This window comes from Hyperolius riggenbachi, chromosome 2 (genome assembly GCF_040937935.1).
Source record: "Hyperolius riggenbachi isolate aHypRig1 chromosome 2, aHypRig1.pri, whole genome shotgun sequence".
Lineage (NCBI taxonomy): Eukaryota > Metazoa > Chordata > Amphibia > Anura > Hyperoliidae > Hyperolius > Hyperolius riggenbachi.
In genome coordinates, this window is record NC_090647.1 from 216,782,766 (window position 1) to 216,796,066 (window position 13,301).

Here is a 13,301-nt window from a genome sequence, read left to right on the forward strand (position 1 = left end):
CGTGTTCCCTGTGTATATCATCTTGCTCACTGTCTTATTGTTATTGTACGTGATGGAAAATTGCTTGTTTTGTATGACCTGCTTTTATTTCAACACAACAAAATCAGCTTATTTGAAGGTATTTGTAATCAATTTTAGTTCCAGGAATATGATCAATGCAAACACGCTCTCTTCAAACTGGATGGTGCAAATGACAACGCAGCCAGACTGCCACAATTCATCTTTGTTTTCTCAGCAGAGATAAATAGGAAACTGGGTGAAACATTCCCACCTTTGGCATAAGTGGTGACATACCATTCTATTTCCAGATTCATTTGTTTGTGGGCGACACTGTACAGAAAATGTCACATGCTTGTCAAATGTAAATGTACTGGCTGTGCAGAACAGGGGCGGCGCTATAGAATGAAATAGTTCTGTATTCCAACATCCTAAAGAAGATTCTTCAATACAATTATCTGCGATTTAATTCCACAAGGTTGTAAATAAAGTGCATAATAGAAATCTATTCCAGTGCCATCAATACAGTAATGTTTCAGGATGATTCGCTTTATTAAGCTTGAAGAACACAGACAGTCAATGTCATCCAAGTTTAATAAAGCCAATCATTCCGAAATGTTGTTGTATTGATGGCAGTGGGATACATTCTATTATGCACTTTATTTAAATCTTCATGCTATTGAATCACAGATAATTGTATTGAAGAATCTGTTTAAAAGAATGTAGGAATTTAGAGCTATTTCATTACATGGTGCTGATCCTAAGCTTCACAGCAAGCTGGCAGACTTCATGCTTGTGCTGGGGTTACATTAGGACTGCAGCACAGGAAAGGTGGGCGGGTGCTTCAAAACTGTTTTTCATAGGTTGCACAATCTATACAGTATATATAAAGAATATTGTTGGTTTGGTTCGGTGTCTCTTAACATTTCATTGGTATGTACCGCCTTTTGAAAGCCTGTGGTTGCCAAGTACCCCTAGATATGTTAAAGATTCTCTCACATACCCCTTGACACCTCTAGAGATGTATAAAAGCAAACTTGTGACTTTAAAAGGAGAGAGAGTCACATACTTACCTCGGTAGAGGGAAACTTCTGGATCTTCCAGAGGCTCCCTATGTCCTCCTCAAGACCACTGATCCAGGGCTGGGACTTCCTGGAAGCATTCATTAATGAGCATGGCCATTATGCACAAGTGCATTATGCCGTGCGCCTGCACAGTAGCGCGGAGCCGCTCAGGCTCAGAAGAAGCAAGGTATCCTGCGCCAGTGCAGAGTGGCCACGCTCTTTCACAGTTAGGAGTGAAGCTGCGCTCGCCTTTCAACAGACCCTTGTCTAAGAGGTTTGGAGATTCCCAGTGCTGGGTCAGTGGAGGCAAGGGGGACATGGGAAGCCTCCGGATTATTCTGGGCTTCCCTTTACTGAGGCAAGTATCTAAACAGGGCATTTTTATAGTACACTTTAATAGTAGTACTAGTAAATGGATGGTAATTGTTTCTAAACTGTTTAGAATCATTTACTATCTAATTGGCTAAAATACTATTGTGGTGTTTCTTGCCTAGTATTTGTCGTTTTCTAAAACTTTAAATGTGTTATACTTATAGGGTAGTAAGGTATATTTGCCCCACTACATCAAGACCATGTACCCCCTGGGCCCAGCAGAAGTGCCTCTGGATCCAGCAGAAGCACAATGAGAACCTAGGGGCTAGTTTACTGTGTTGGTTTGTAAACTAAGTTAGGAATTTGTTTGCCACAGGAAAGGAAAAGTTCCTCTTTAGGAAACCCATTCGTGAATGACACAAATAATTTGTTAATACTTGTGTTATTATAAAGACAAGTAGCATACAATAACCAATAGCAACCACTCAGTAACAACCTGAGTATGCAGTCTAAACCTCTGAAATACAGTTCAACATGATTTCTGCACAACATGGTATGCTGCACTTTCTTATTAAAATGTTTTTTACAACAATGTATCTAATATATGCATACAAAATGTCACAGAGATTACATTTTTGTTAATTATTTTTCCACATGGATTTGTTACCTAATGCACGTCCAGTGTTGTTGCATGAGAATATTTAATCGACCTGCATTGCAGAAAAGTTACCATTTAATTAAATTGAAAATGTAGCGCTCCTGTTGCCTGTATGAGGTTAACCTCATCTACCATGTTAAACAAATGTTGCTTATGTAAAAAAAAATGCTTCAGGCTGCCAGTAATGCAACTTGTATTAATAATTATGTATCCATACTAATACATTCATTACAGTTGCCGGCAGTGTAAACTGCAACTACTTTTACATATCATTGTCTTTGTTACTAGGCGTAGGTGGCAGCCTAACCAAAGATTGCGCTGTGATATGGTAGATGAGTATACACAATGTGTGACGATGAGTAAACCACACCCCCTACAGAAGCTGAAAGCTGCTGGCAAAACATGATGGGTTTGCACGTGGGACTTTGCTGCACGGGTTTGGTGCCACACCACCATGCCACTTGGGATTGCACCAGTGCACCCATGGAAATATTGCCATCTCTAGGTTCGACACCCAACCATTGCAGGTTCAGTCCCCTGCTATACTGTTAATTCATGCAATCTGCAAGTGTGGCATGACAAATTGAGTTAAGTATGTCGCATTGAACTGGTCTGAGGATACAGATGTTTTGAAGCTGGTACATTACTGTACCTACAACTGAATCTTGCCTTGCACAATGTCATTGTAGCTTTACTTGCTGATTATTACTGATCGCTGCAAAACTGCATTTCTGAGAACTTTTTCCATTATGACTGTACTGCTTGCAATTCATCTTGTTCCCTGCTATACCTGTTTACTGATTGCCACTAACGCTTGCACTTATGCAAATCTCAACCATATAGTCTCAGCATATATATGGAGGGGTATTGATGAACACTGATTAGTTTTGAACCACATATTTGACCATTTGTTTGGATCTAGCCATACCTTGCTAAGCTCCCATTGACTCTATGTTCTGTGAGCAGCCATAAAGACTTTTATGACTTGGTGCTAACTCTCCCACCCCCCCTCACTGTCGGCATTGTGAGGATGGGGGCCCAACCCCCCCCCCCCCCCCCCCGATTTGGAATGACACAGCTCCCAAAATATTTCACCCTCAGTATAGGTAGGTAGCCAGGTATAGGAGCACTGTAATACCTGATTGGCACGCCGAGACCCGGGCTGCTGCTCGGATTTCCGGGTCCCGGTGAGCCGCTGATGTCACTGGAGTGCAGGACAGTGCTCAGCTCCCATTGAATAGGCGGAGGATGTGTTCTCAGTACGCGCTCCGCCGATGTAAACAGTTACCACGTGTGTGTGTTGAATGTCAGCTGTTCAGCTGAAACACTGGATTTCTATTGGTTGTTTTTGATTATGTTTGTTTCATATTGGTTAGTCCTTGTATTTAAGCATGGTGAGCTCCCCCAGTTATCACCCGTGATAGCATTTAGATTTGGCTTGTTGCTGGGTATGCGCTCTCTGCCTCATTGACTCCTGTTGATGATTACTGCTTGTATCCTGACCTTGATAACCTCTGATTGATTCCTGTTGCCGACTCCTGCTTTGTATCCTGACCACGCTACCTCTGATTGATTCCCTGTTGCCGACTACTGCCTGATAACTGGATTACGCTTGAACGCTGCCTGTACCAACTTTGGTTTACCTCACCTACGATATCTCTAGAAAGTATATCTGGACTTCTCTGTCATCCTGGAACTCTGTCTCTAAAGTCACCTGGTTCATTCATTTGGACTGAATCTTCTAAGTCACAGGTGATCATATACAGATATACTTGTGAATACTGTGCCCATTGCATTTCTAGTTTACAGGTTCTGTCGTGGATTACTATCTGTCAGTCTGTATGCTACAGCTACCTGCCGGGTGTATTGTAGTATTGTGCTAGGTAGGAGTTTTCGCAGGTATTACGGGCTGGGCTATAGGTCAGTCATATGGGCATACAGCCTGACCTATAGTCATTGACCAGAAAAGCCTGACGTGCCCCCTGTATAGGGTAGTCAGGTATATTTGCACCCAGTTTAGGTAGCTAGTATAGTTGCCGGAGTTTAGGTAGCTAGTATAGGTGCCCCAGTGTAGGTTATTATTATTATTATTATTTTTTATTTATATAGCGCCAACATCTTCCGTAGCGCTGTACATAGTACAAACAAATAATGGGGAACAAATATACATAAGAAATACAAGACACTGTACAGTCATGACATTGAATAGAATAAATACAGATACATACATAGTTGATATGTAGTTGGTACATATACATATGTTAAAATTACAGCAGTATGAGAAACACTAGGAGGAGGTCCCTGCCCTTGCGAGCTTACAATCTAGAGGGTAGTGGGGAGGAAACAAAGGGGAAGGAAACACCAGGATTAGTGGGTGAGCCAGTGTGACTTCAGTGCTGCCTTCAGTGCTAGGTTGTATAGTTGCCCCAGTATAGGCAGTATAGTTGCCCCTAGTATAGGTAGTATAGTTGGCCAGTGTAGGTAGCTAGTATAGTTGCCCGAGTATAAGTAGTATAGTTGCCTCAGTATAGGTAGCACTGTTGCCTCAGTGTAGGTAGCGAGTATAGTTGCTCCCAGTATAGGCAGTATAGTTTCCTCAGTATAGGTAGCTAGTCTAGTTGCCCTAGTATAGGATGCAGCCAGGAAGGGGTGGGAGTGGGCACAGTGGGAACTGCGGCGGTAGTAAAGAAAGAGGAAACTTGTGGAACATCACACACGCTACGTTCCGATGCCTGGAACACATGGCGAGTTGGTATTTCCCACCCGCTGCATCAACCTGTACGTTGGCTTTCTATCTGAAGGGGGAGTGTGGATGGGGAAGACCCAGGTGAGGGAGGTGGGGTCCAACCCCCTCCCTATCGCTGTGCCCACTGCCTCACCCTTCCTGGCTGCTACCGGCTCCAGCTCACCTGACGGTGGGCCCCCCCAGACTGTGGGCCAGGCGGGTGGCTGTAACCTGTGTCGTGTCGGTAGGCTAGGCACACTTCCTGCTCCTGCTTGGTGCTGCCCTCAGACTTCCGCCTCTTGAGAAAGACACCTCGCTTGAGGTCATGGGTGGGCCAGGCCTGACTGTTGCTATTCCCCAAGGTCTGGTACACACCATGCAATTTTCACTTCAGATTCTACTTAAATGTAGAATGACCAAATCTGATAAAACATATACAGTCTATTGATTGTCTGCGACTGATCCCAAGCTCATAATGCTTGATCAGAAAGATATGGGTAAGCTGGAAATTATTTATTGATATACCAGCCATCGCTCTGTGTGTATGTCCAATTTTGCTTAAAAAAAAAATTCAAATCGATATCCAATCGAAAAAATGATAGAAATGTGAAAAGAAGTTGCATGTGTATGCCAGCTTTTTTTCTGGTTATGATCTGAATATCAATAGGATCTCTTGCTCGAGTAGGATGTGAAGTGGAAAACTGTATGGCGTGTACCAGGCCTTAGGCCCACTTCCTGGACGTACACCCTTCTTTCTTCACATCTCCTCCTTTGGCAAATATATATCTTCCTTAAAGGGACTCCGAGCAGTGCAGAAACTATGGAAAGATGCACATCATTTTAAAGCTCTCTTTCTCCTCTTTCCAATGATATATAAACCACCACCCTACGTCTTTTAGTTTTCGCTATTTTCGCGATTGAAATTGCCGCGGCCGCGATTTCGATCGCGAAAATAGAGAAAACTAAAAGGCGTAGGGCAACGATTTAGGTGTCGTCAGAAAGAGGAGAAAGAGAGCTTTAAAATGATATCCATCAAGCCATAGTTATATTGTATTACACAGGACGACACTTTCCCCAGTGTCAGAAGCTCCATTCTGCTGAATGCAGCTGCTGAATTTGACAAAAAGTAGCCCTGTGAAATACAATATAACTATGGCTTGATGGATATCATTTTAAAGCTCTCTTTCTCCTCTTTCTGACGACACCTAAATCGTTGCCCTATGCCGTTGAGTTTTCTCTATTTTCGCGATCGAAATCGCGGCCGCGGCAATTTCAATCGCGAAAATAGCGAAAACTGAAAGGCGTAGGGTGGCGGTTTATATATCATTGAAAAGAGGAAAAAGAGAGCTTTAAAATGATGTGCATCTTTCCATAGTTTCTGCACTGCTCGGAGTCCCTTTAACAACAATACCATCTGTATGCAGATAACAGCAAAATTAATCTGACCATCCATAACTTGCCTATTTCTGCCCTGAGCAAAGTTTCATGCTGCCTTTCAGACATATCTTTGTAGATGGATGACAAATACCTGAAACACAGCTTGGCTAAAACCACTCACCTTACCTTCAAAACCTGTCCTGACATCTCTCTGACTGTAGTAAACACAGCCTTTACCTTCACCCCAAAGGCATGCTGTCTTTGAGTAACCTTTGTCTTTGAACATCTCAAGGACCTGCCACTTTCACCTGTGCATTATTTCCACAATATGCCTCTTCTTATCCTCCCACACCGAAGGTCTGGTACATGCTATATTTATCTCTTATATAATAAGTAATGTAACATCCTTTTATCTGGTGATCAAACCGGCTCTTTAAAGGCACCACTTCAAACTAACTTACCCATCTTACTCTTCCAGTCTCCCTCTCCAGGTACTCATAGTTCCATGTTACCATTCTATTGTATACTATGCTTGCTGCACCTCCTAGATTGCAAGATCGATTTCCTTTCCTCCTCCTCCATCATGTATGCATACCTCCCAACATTTGAAGATGTGAAAGAGGGACACTTAAGCCACGCCCCCTGTGCAGCCTTAAGCCACACCCCTGCTTTTGAAAGAGTATGACAATGGGAGGGAGTGTGCGGGGGAGGGTGCCAGTGGGTGGGAGAGGGTGACACTGGGTGGAAAGGAGGGTGACACTGGGTGGAAAGGAGGGTGCCAGTGGGTGGGGGCGGAAAGTGCCAGTGGGAAGGAGGAGGGTGTGAGTGGAGAGGAGGCGGTTGCGAGTGGGCAGAGAGGAGAGTGCCAGGGGGCAGAGAGGAGGGTGACACTCAGAGGCAGGGAGGGTGACGCTCAGGGGACAGGGACTGGGTGCCTGGGACAGGGGACAGGGACTGGGTGCCTGGGACAGGGGACAGGGACTGGGTGCCTGGGACAGGGTGCCTGGGGTAGGGTGCAGGGTGCCTGGAGCAGGGTGACTGGGACAGGGACTGGGTGCCTGGGACAGGGTGCCTGGGGAAGGGTGCAGGGTTCCTGAGGAAGGATACAGGGTGCCTGGGGCAGGGTGCCTGGTGCAGGGGCCAGGTGCCTGGGGAAGGGTGCAGGGTGCCTGGAGCAGGGTGCCTGGGAAAGGGTGCAGGGTGCCTGGTGCAGGGACTGGGTGCCTGGGGAAGGGTACAGGGTGCCAGGTGATAGGTGCACGGTGCAGGGACAGGGGGCAGGGACTGGGTGCCTGGGGAAGGGTACAGGGTGCCAGGTGCAGGGGCCAGGTGCCTGGGGATGGGTGCAGGGTGCCTCGTGCAGGGACAGGGGGCAGGGACTGGGTGCCTGGGGAAGGGTACAGGGTGCCAGGTGCAGGGGCCAGGTGCCTGGGGCAGGGTGCCTGGTGCAGGAACCAGGTGCCTGGGGAAGGGTGCAGGGTGCCTGGAGCAGGGTGACTGGTACAGGGGGCAGGGGGCCTGGGGCAGGGGGCCTGGGAAAGGGTGCAGGGTGCCTGGTGCAGGGGGAAGGGACTGGGTGCCTGGGGAAGGGTACAGGGTGCCAGGTGATGGGTGCAGGGTGCCTGGTGCAGGGACAGGGGGCAGGGACTGGGTGCCTGGGGAAGGGTACAGGGTGCCAGGTGCAGGGGCCAGGTGCCTGGGGATGGGTGCAGGGTGCCTGGTGCAGGGACAGGGGGCAGGGACTGGGTGCCTGGGGAAGGGTACAGGGTGCCAGGGGCCAGGTGCCTGGGGATGGGTGCAGGGTGCCTGGTGCAGGGGGCAGGGACTGGGTGCCTGGGGAAGGGTACAGGGTGCCAGGTGCAGGGGCCAGGTGCCTGGGTGCAGGGTGCCTGGTGCAGGGACAGGGTGCAGGGTGCCTGGTGCAGGGGTAAGGGACTGGGTGCCTGGGGAAGGGTACAGGGTGCCAGGTGATGGGTGCAGGGTGCCTGGTGCAGGGACAGGGGGCAGGGACTGGGTGCCTGGGAAGGGTGCAGGGGCCAAGGTGCACTGACACCTGGGGAGGAAGGGGGAATGCCCGTGGGTGCGGAGGAGGGTGCCACTTTTAGGTTGGGGGGAAAGGTTGCCTGGGCAGAGAAGAGGTGAAGAACTGATCCGGCCACGGTAATGAGGGATGCGGGAGCTTCACTACTTCCTCTCTCCCTCCCTCTCTCTGAATACTCCCCTATGTATGTCTGTGCCTCCCCCCCCTCCTGTAGGCATAGTGAGCGCAGCGGAGCGGGCAGTCGGGTCCTCTTACCGCTGATGCACGCGTACTGGCACCGGACCTCCATGTGCTTACTGTTTACTATGACGTCACAGGAAGCACATGGAGGTCCGGTGCCAGTACGCGTGCATCAGCGGTAAGAGGACCAGACTGCCCACTCCGCTGCGCTCACTCTGCCTACAGGGAGGGGGGGGGGACACAGACATACATATTGGGGTATTCAGAGAGAGGGAGGGAGGAGTGAAGCCGGCTCCCGCATCCCTTCAGTACAGCGGCTGGAACCTCGATCAGATTTCCACCTCTTCTCTACCCAGCCGGCCGGGATTCAAGAGGGGGGGCCCGGGATAGCGGGAGGGCCCCCTAAATTGGGAGAATCCCGACCAATCCGGGACGGTTGGGGGCTATGTGTATGTAGGTTTGTTATCTGCAGCTCTTATTTATTGTTCAGCATTGTGTAATATGTTGCTGGTTTAGAAATAGAAAATAGTAACAATAACCTATGCAACAGTGGGAGGATGACCTTGGTATTACCTTCACAGCATAATGATGGTCAAAATGCTGCCTCATGCTAGCTAAGGGAAACAGCTACTTCTCCAGCATAGAAACCAATCTAAGGGTTCTTCATCTGCACCTATTTCACGCCTACATGCCATTTCTCAAGCAAAATCCAATCTATGCTTCACACACTGTGGTCAAATAGGTTAATTTGCCCATACCTGTTGGTTCTGCCCAGTAGCTAAGCAAAGCAATTTTGGCGGAGCATAGCTTCCCTTATTAACAGTGTCTCCTGATCCTCTGATGTTGCTCTTGGGTGATAAGCCATAGGGTTGGAAATTCCCTTTGCATCGACTTGCCCAGCATATATCCAAGGTGGCCAGGTTACATATTGCCAGTAGAGATGGCCCGAACCTCCGTTTTTTGGTTCGCGAACCGCCGCAAACGTTCGCGAACATGCAAACTTCCGCGAACCGCAATATACTTCAATGGGGAGGCGAACTTTGAAAACTAGAAACATTTATGCTGGCCACAAAAGAGATGGAAAAGATGTTTGAACGGGTCTAACATCTGAGTTTTTGCATGGTTGAGTGGGATACACGCCAAAAGTCCCGGGGAAAAATCTGGATTTGACGCAAAGCAGCGTTTTAAGGGCAGAAATCACATTGCATGCTAAATTGGAGGCCTAAAGTGCTTTAAAACATCTTGCATGTGTATACATCAATCGGGGAGTGTAATTAATGTACTGCTTCACACTGACAGACCAAACTCACTGTGTAATGCACCGCAAACAGCTGTTTGTGTTGTGACGGCTGTGCTGGACTGGTCCGCACCATGGCCAGAGTGCAGGTGATGGCGGCTTTCAAGCCCATATGGTCGGGCTTAGGTAACTGAATGACAGAACAACGGTGACTCAGTGTCCAGCAGTTCGAATTTGGTCTGTCCACAATAAAGCAACGACCTTATTATCTATCTTCTTGGGTCAGGCGTGCCCCCCAACCCCAACACACTCATATAGCCTGTGGTCATTGCTACATTGTGATACGCAAGCCCCTTCACCGCGGCAAGGTAACGATCACGAAGGGGAATTGACACATGTACATGCCTTTTGTTTTGTTGTTGTAGCTGCAGTGCAGCCAGAAAACTTAGGCAGGCATGTACACGCACCAGAAAAATTACTATAGCGGCCGCTGCTAGAAGCGGCCTTAAAAATTCAGGAATCTGCCAGGGGTCCTGGACCCTGTTGGTGGTTGTGGAGAAGGTAGTCAAGCGGCCTGCAGGCAGAGATGCTGTGTGGGGGCCGACTTAGTTATGGGGCAGGCAGTCACACGGCATGCAGGCAGAGATGCTGTGTGCGGGGACTGACTTAGTCTTCGGGTGAGCAGTAGCCCTTCATGTTCACGCTCCTCCACAGCTTGATCCACCACTCTACGCATGGCACGCTCCAGGAAGAAAGCATATGGGATCAAGTCGCTGATGGCGCATTCACTGCGACTCACCAGGTTTGTCACCTCCTCAAACGGCTGCATGAGCCTGCAGGCATTTTGCATGGGTGTCCAGTACTTCGGCCAGAACATCCACATCTCCCCAGACTGTGTCCTTTGACTGTAGTTGTAGAGATCAGTGCTGGGCCGAAATTACGCATTAGCGTAATTACGCATCGTAATTCACTACAAATGCACCGTAAGCGTTACGTGTAAGGTTACTGTCTTACGCGTAATTAATTACGCGTAGACCGTAGGTTACGTTATTACGCGTAACAAATTACGCGTAAGACAGTAAACTCCCATTGAAATTACACAGTCTGCCGTAATCGCGTAATATTACGCTCCCGTATAATATAAAAAAGCCGCCGACTTTAAGGGTTAATAGCAAAGCCCCCTTAAGTGCTAAGAGCCTCAAATTTGGAGAATATATTAAGGAGATCAGAAGGAATAAGAGGAAAAAATTTTTTTTCAAAAAGACCTTATAGTTTTTGAGAAAATCGATGTTAAAGTTTCAAAGGAAAAATATATACATTTAAAAACCCGCCGACTTTAATGGTTAATAGCAAAGCCTGCTTAAAATTTAGGAACACCAAATTCACAGGGTATATTAAGGGGATCAGTGGGAATAAGAGGAAAAAATGTTTTTCAAAAAGACCTTATAGTTTTTGAGAACATCGATTTTTAAGTTTCAAGGGCAAAAATGTCTTTTAAATGCGGAAAATGTCAGTTTTTTTTGCACAGGTAACAATAGTGTTTTATTTTCATAGATTCCCCCAAGTGGGAAGAGTTTTACTTACTTTGTTCTGAGTGTGGGAAATATTAAAAAAAAACGACGTGGGGTCCCCCCTCCCAGACCTCTTTAACCCCTTGTCCCCCATGCAGACTGGGATAGCCAGAATGCGGAGCACCGGCCGCGTGGGGCTCCGCACCCTGACTATACCAGCCCGCATGGTCCATGGATTGGGGGTCTCGGAAGGGGAAGGGCAGCCAAGCTTTCCCCTCCCCCTCCGAGCCCTTGTCCAATCCAAGGGCAAGGGGCTCTTCTCCACCTCCGATGGGCGGTGGAGATGGAGGCCGCGATTTCCTGGGGGGGGGGGGGGTTCATGGTGGCATCTGGGAGTCCCCTTTAAAAAGGGGTCCCCCAGATGCCCACCCCCCCTCCCAGGAGAAATGAGTATAGAAGTACTTGTCCCCCTTACCCATTTCCTTTAAGAGTTAAGAGTAAATAAACACACAAACACATAGAAAAAGTATTTTAATTGAACAAAAAACATAACCACGAAAAAAGTCCTTTAATATTCTTAATTAACCATTAATACTTACCTGTCCCTTTAAATAAATGATCCCTCGAAATAGCCTCGGAAATGTTCTATCAGTTACAATGTAACAAAGTTATTACAATGTAACAACTTTGTTACATTGTAACTACGCCGCACCCGACGTCACTCGCCGCTCAGCCGCCGCATACGCGTCTGCGCTGCACAGACCCGACAGTGCTCTGAGCTATATAGCTCAGAGCTCTCTAAGCATCTTTGAATTTGGGCTCCAAGGAGCCCCATTGGTCCTTAGCAGACCAATGGGGTTCCTTCAAATCAGAGCCCAAATACAAAGATGCTTTAGAGAGCTCTGAGCTATATAGCTCAGAGCTCTGTCGGGTTCAGGACGCTAAGTCCCGCCGGCTCTCGCTGCCCTCCCCGCCTCTCCCACATGTCACCTATATACATGCTGGCACCCATTGGTGCCAGCATGTATATGGGTGACAGGTGTGGGCGGAGTGGACGGCGGGAGCCGGCGGGGACTTAGAGTGTATGCGGCGGCTGGCGGGTGAGCGGCGAGTGACGTCGGGTGCGGTGGAGTTACAAAGTAACAAAGTTGTTACATTGTAACAACTTTGTTACATTGTAACTGATTAGTATATTTCCGAGGATATTGCGTGGGAACTGGCTTTTAAAGGGACAGGTAAGTATTAATGGTTAATTAAGAATATTAAAGGACTTTTTTCGTGGTTATGTTTTTTGTTCAATTAAAATACTTTTTCTATGTGTTTGTATGTTTATTTACTTTTAACTCTTAAAGGAAATGGGTAAGGGGTACAAGTACCTCTATACTCATTTCTCCTGGGAGGGGGGGTGGGCATCTGGGGGACCCCTTTTTAAAGGGGACTCCCAGATGCCACCATGACCCCCCCCCCCAGGAAATCGCGGCCTCCACCTCCACCGCCCATCGGAGGTGGAGAAGAGCCCCTTGTCCTTGGATTGGACAAGGGCTCGGAGGGGGAGGGGAAAGCTTGGCTGCCCCTCCCCTTCCGAGACCCCCCAATCCATGGACCATGCGGGCTGGTATAGTCAGGGTGCGGAGCCCCACGCGGCCGGTGCTCCACATTCTGGCTATCCCAGTCTGCATGGGGGACAAGGGGTTAAAGAGGTCTGGGAGGGGGGACCCCACGTCGTTTTTTTTTTATATTTCCCACACTCAGAACGAAGTAAGTAAAACTCTTCCCACTTGGGGGAATCTATGAAAATAAAACACTATTGTTACCTGTGCAAATAAAACTGACATTTTAAGCATTTAAAAGACATTTTTGCCCTTGAAACTTAAAAATCGATTTTCTCAAAAACTATAAGGTCTTTTTGAAAAAAAAATTTCCCCTCTTATTCCCACTGATCCCCTTAATATACCCTGTGAATTTGGTGTTCCTAAATTTTAAGCAGGCTTTGCTATTAACCGTTAAAGTCGGCGGGTTTTTAAATGTATATATTTTTCCTTTGAAACTTTAACATCGATTTTCTCAAAAACTATAAGGTCTTTTTGAAATTTTTTTTTCCCTCTTATTCCTTCTGATCTCCTTAATATATTCTCCAAATTTGAGGCTCTTAGCACTTAAGGGGGCTTTGCTATTAACCCTTAAAGTCGGCGGCTACCT

The 13,301-nt window shown here is 47.5% G+C and overlaps 1 protein-coding gene across 1 annotated transcript in view; it reads left to right on the top strand.

Annotated features, from left to right (window-relative positions):
* The window catches only part of OCA2 (OCA2 melanosomal transmembrane protein), a 489,993-nt gene that overhangs the window by 1,420 nt on the left and 475,272 nt on the right, over window positions 1-13,301 (top strand). The window lies entirely within an intron of this gene.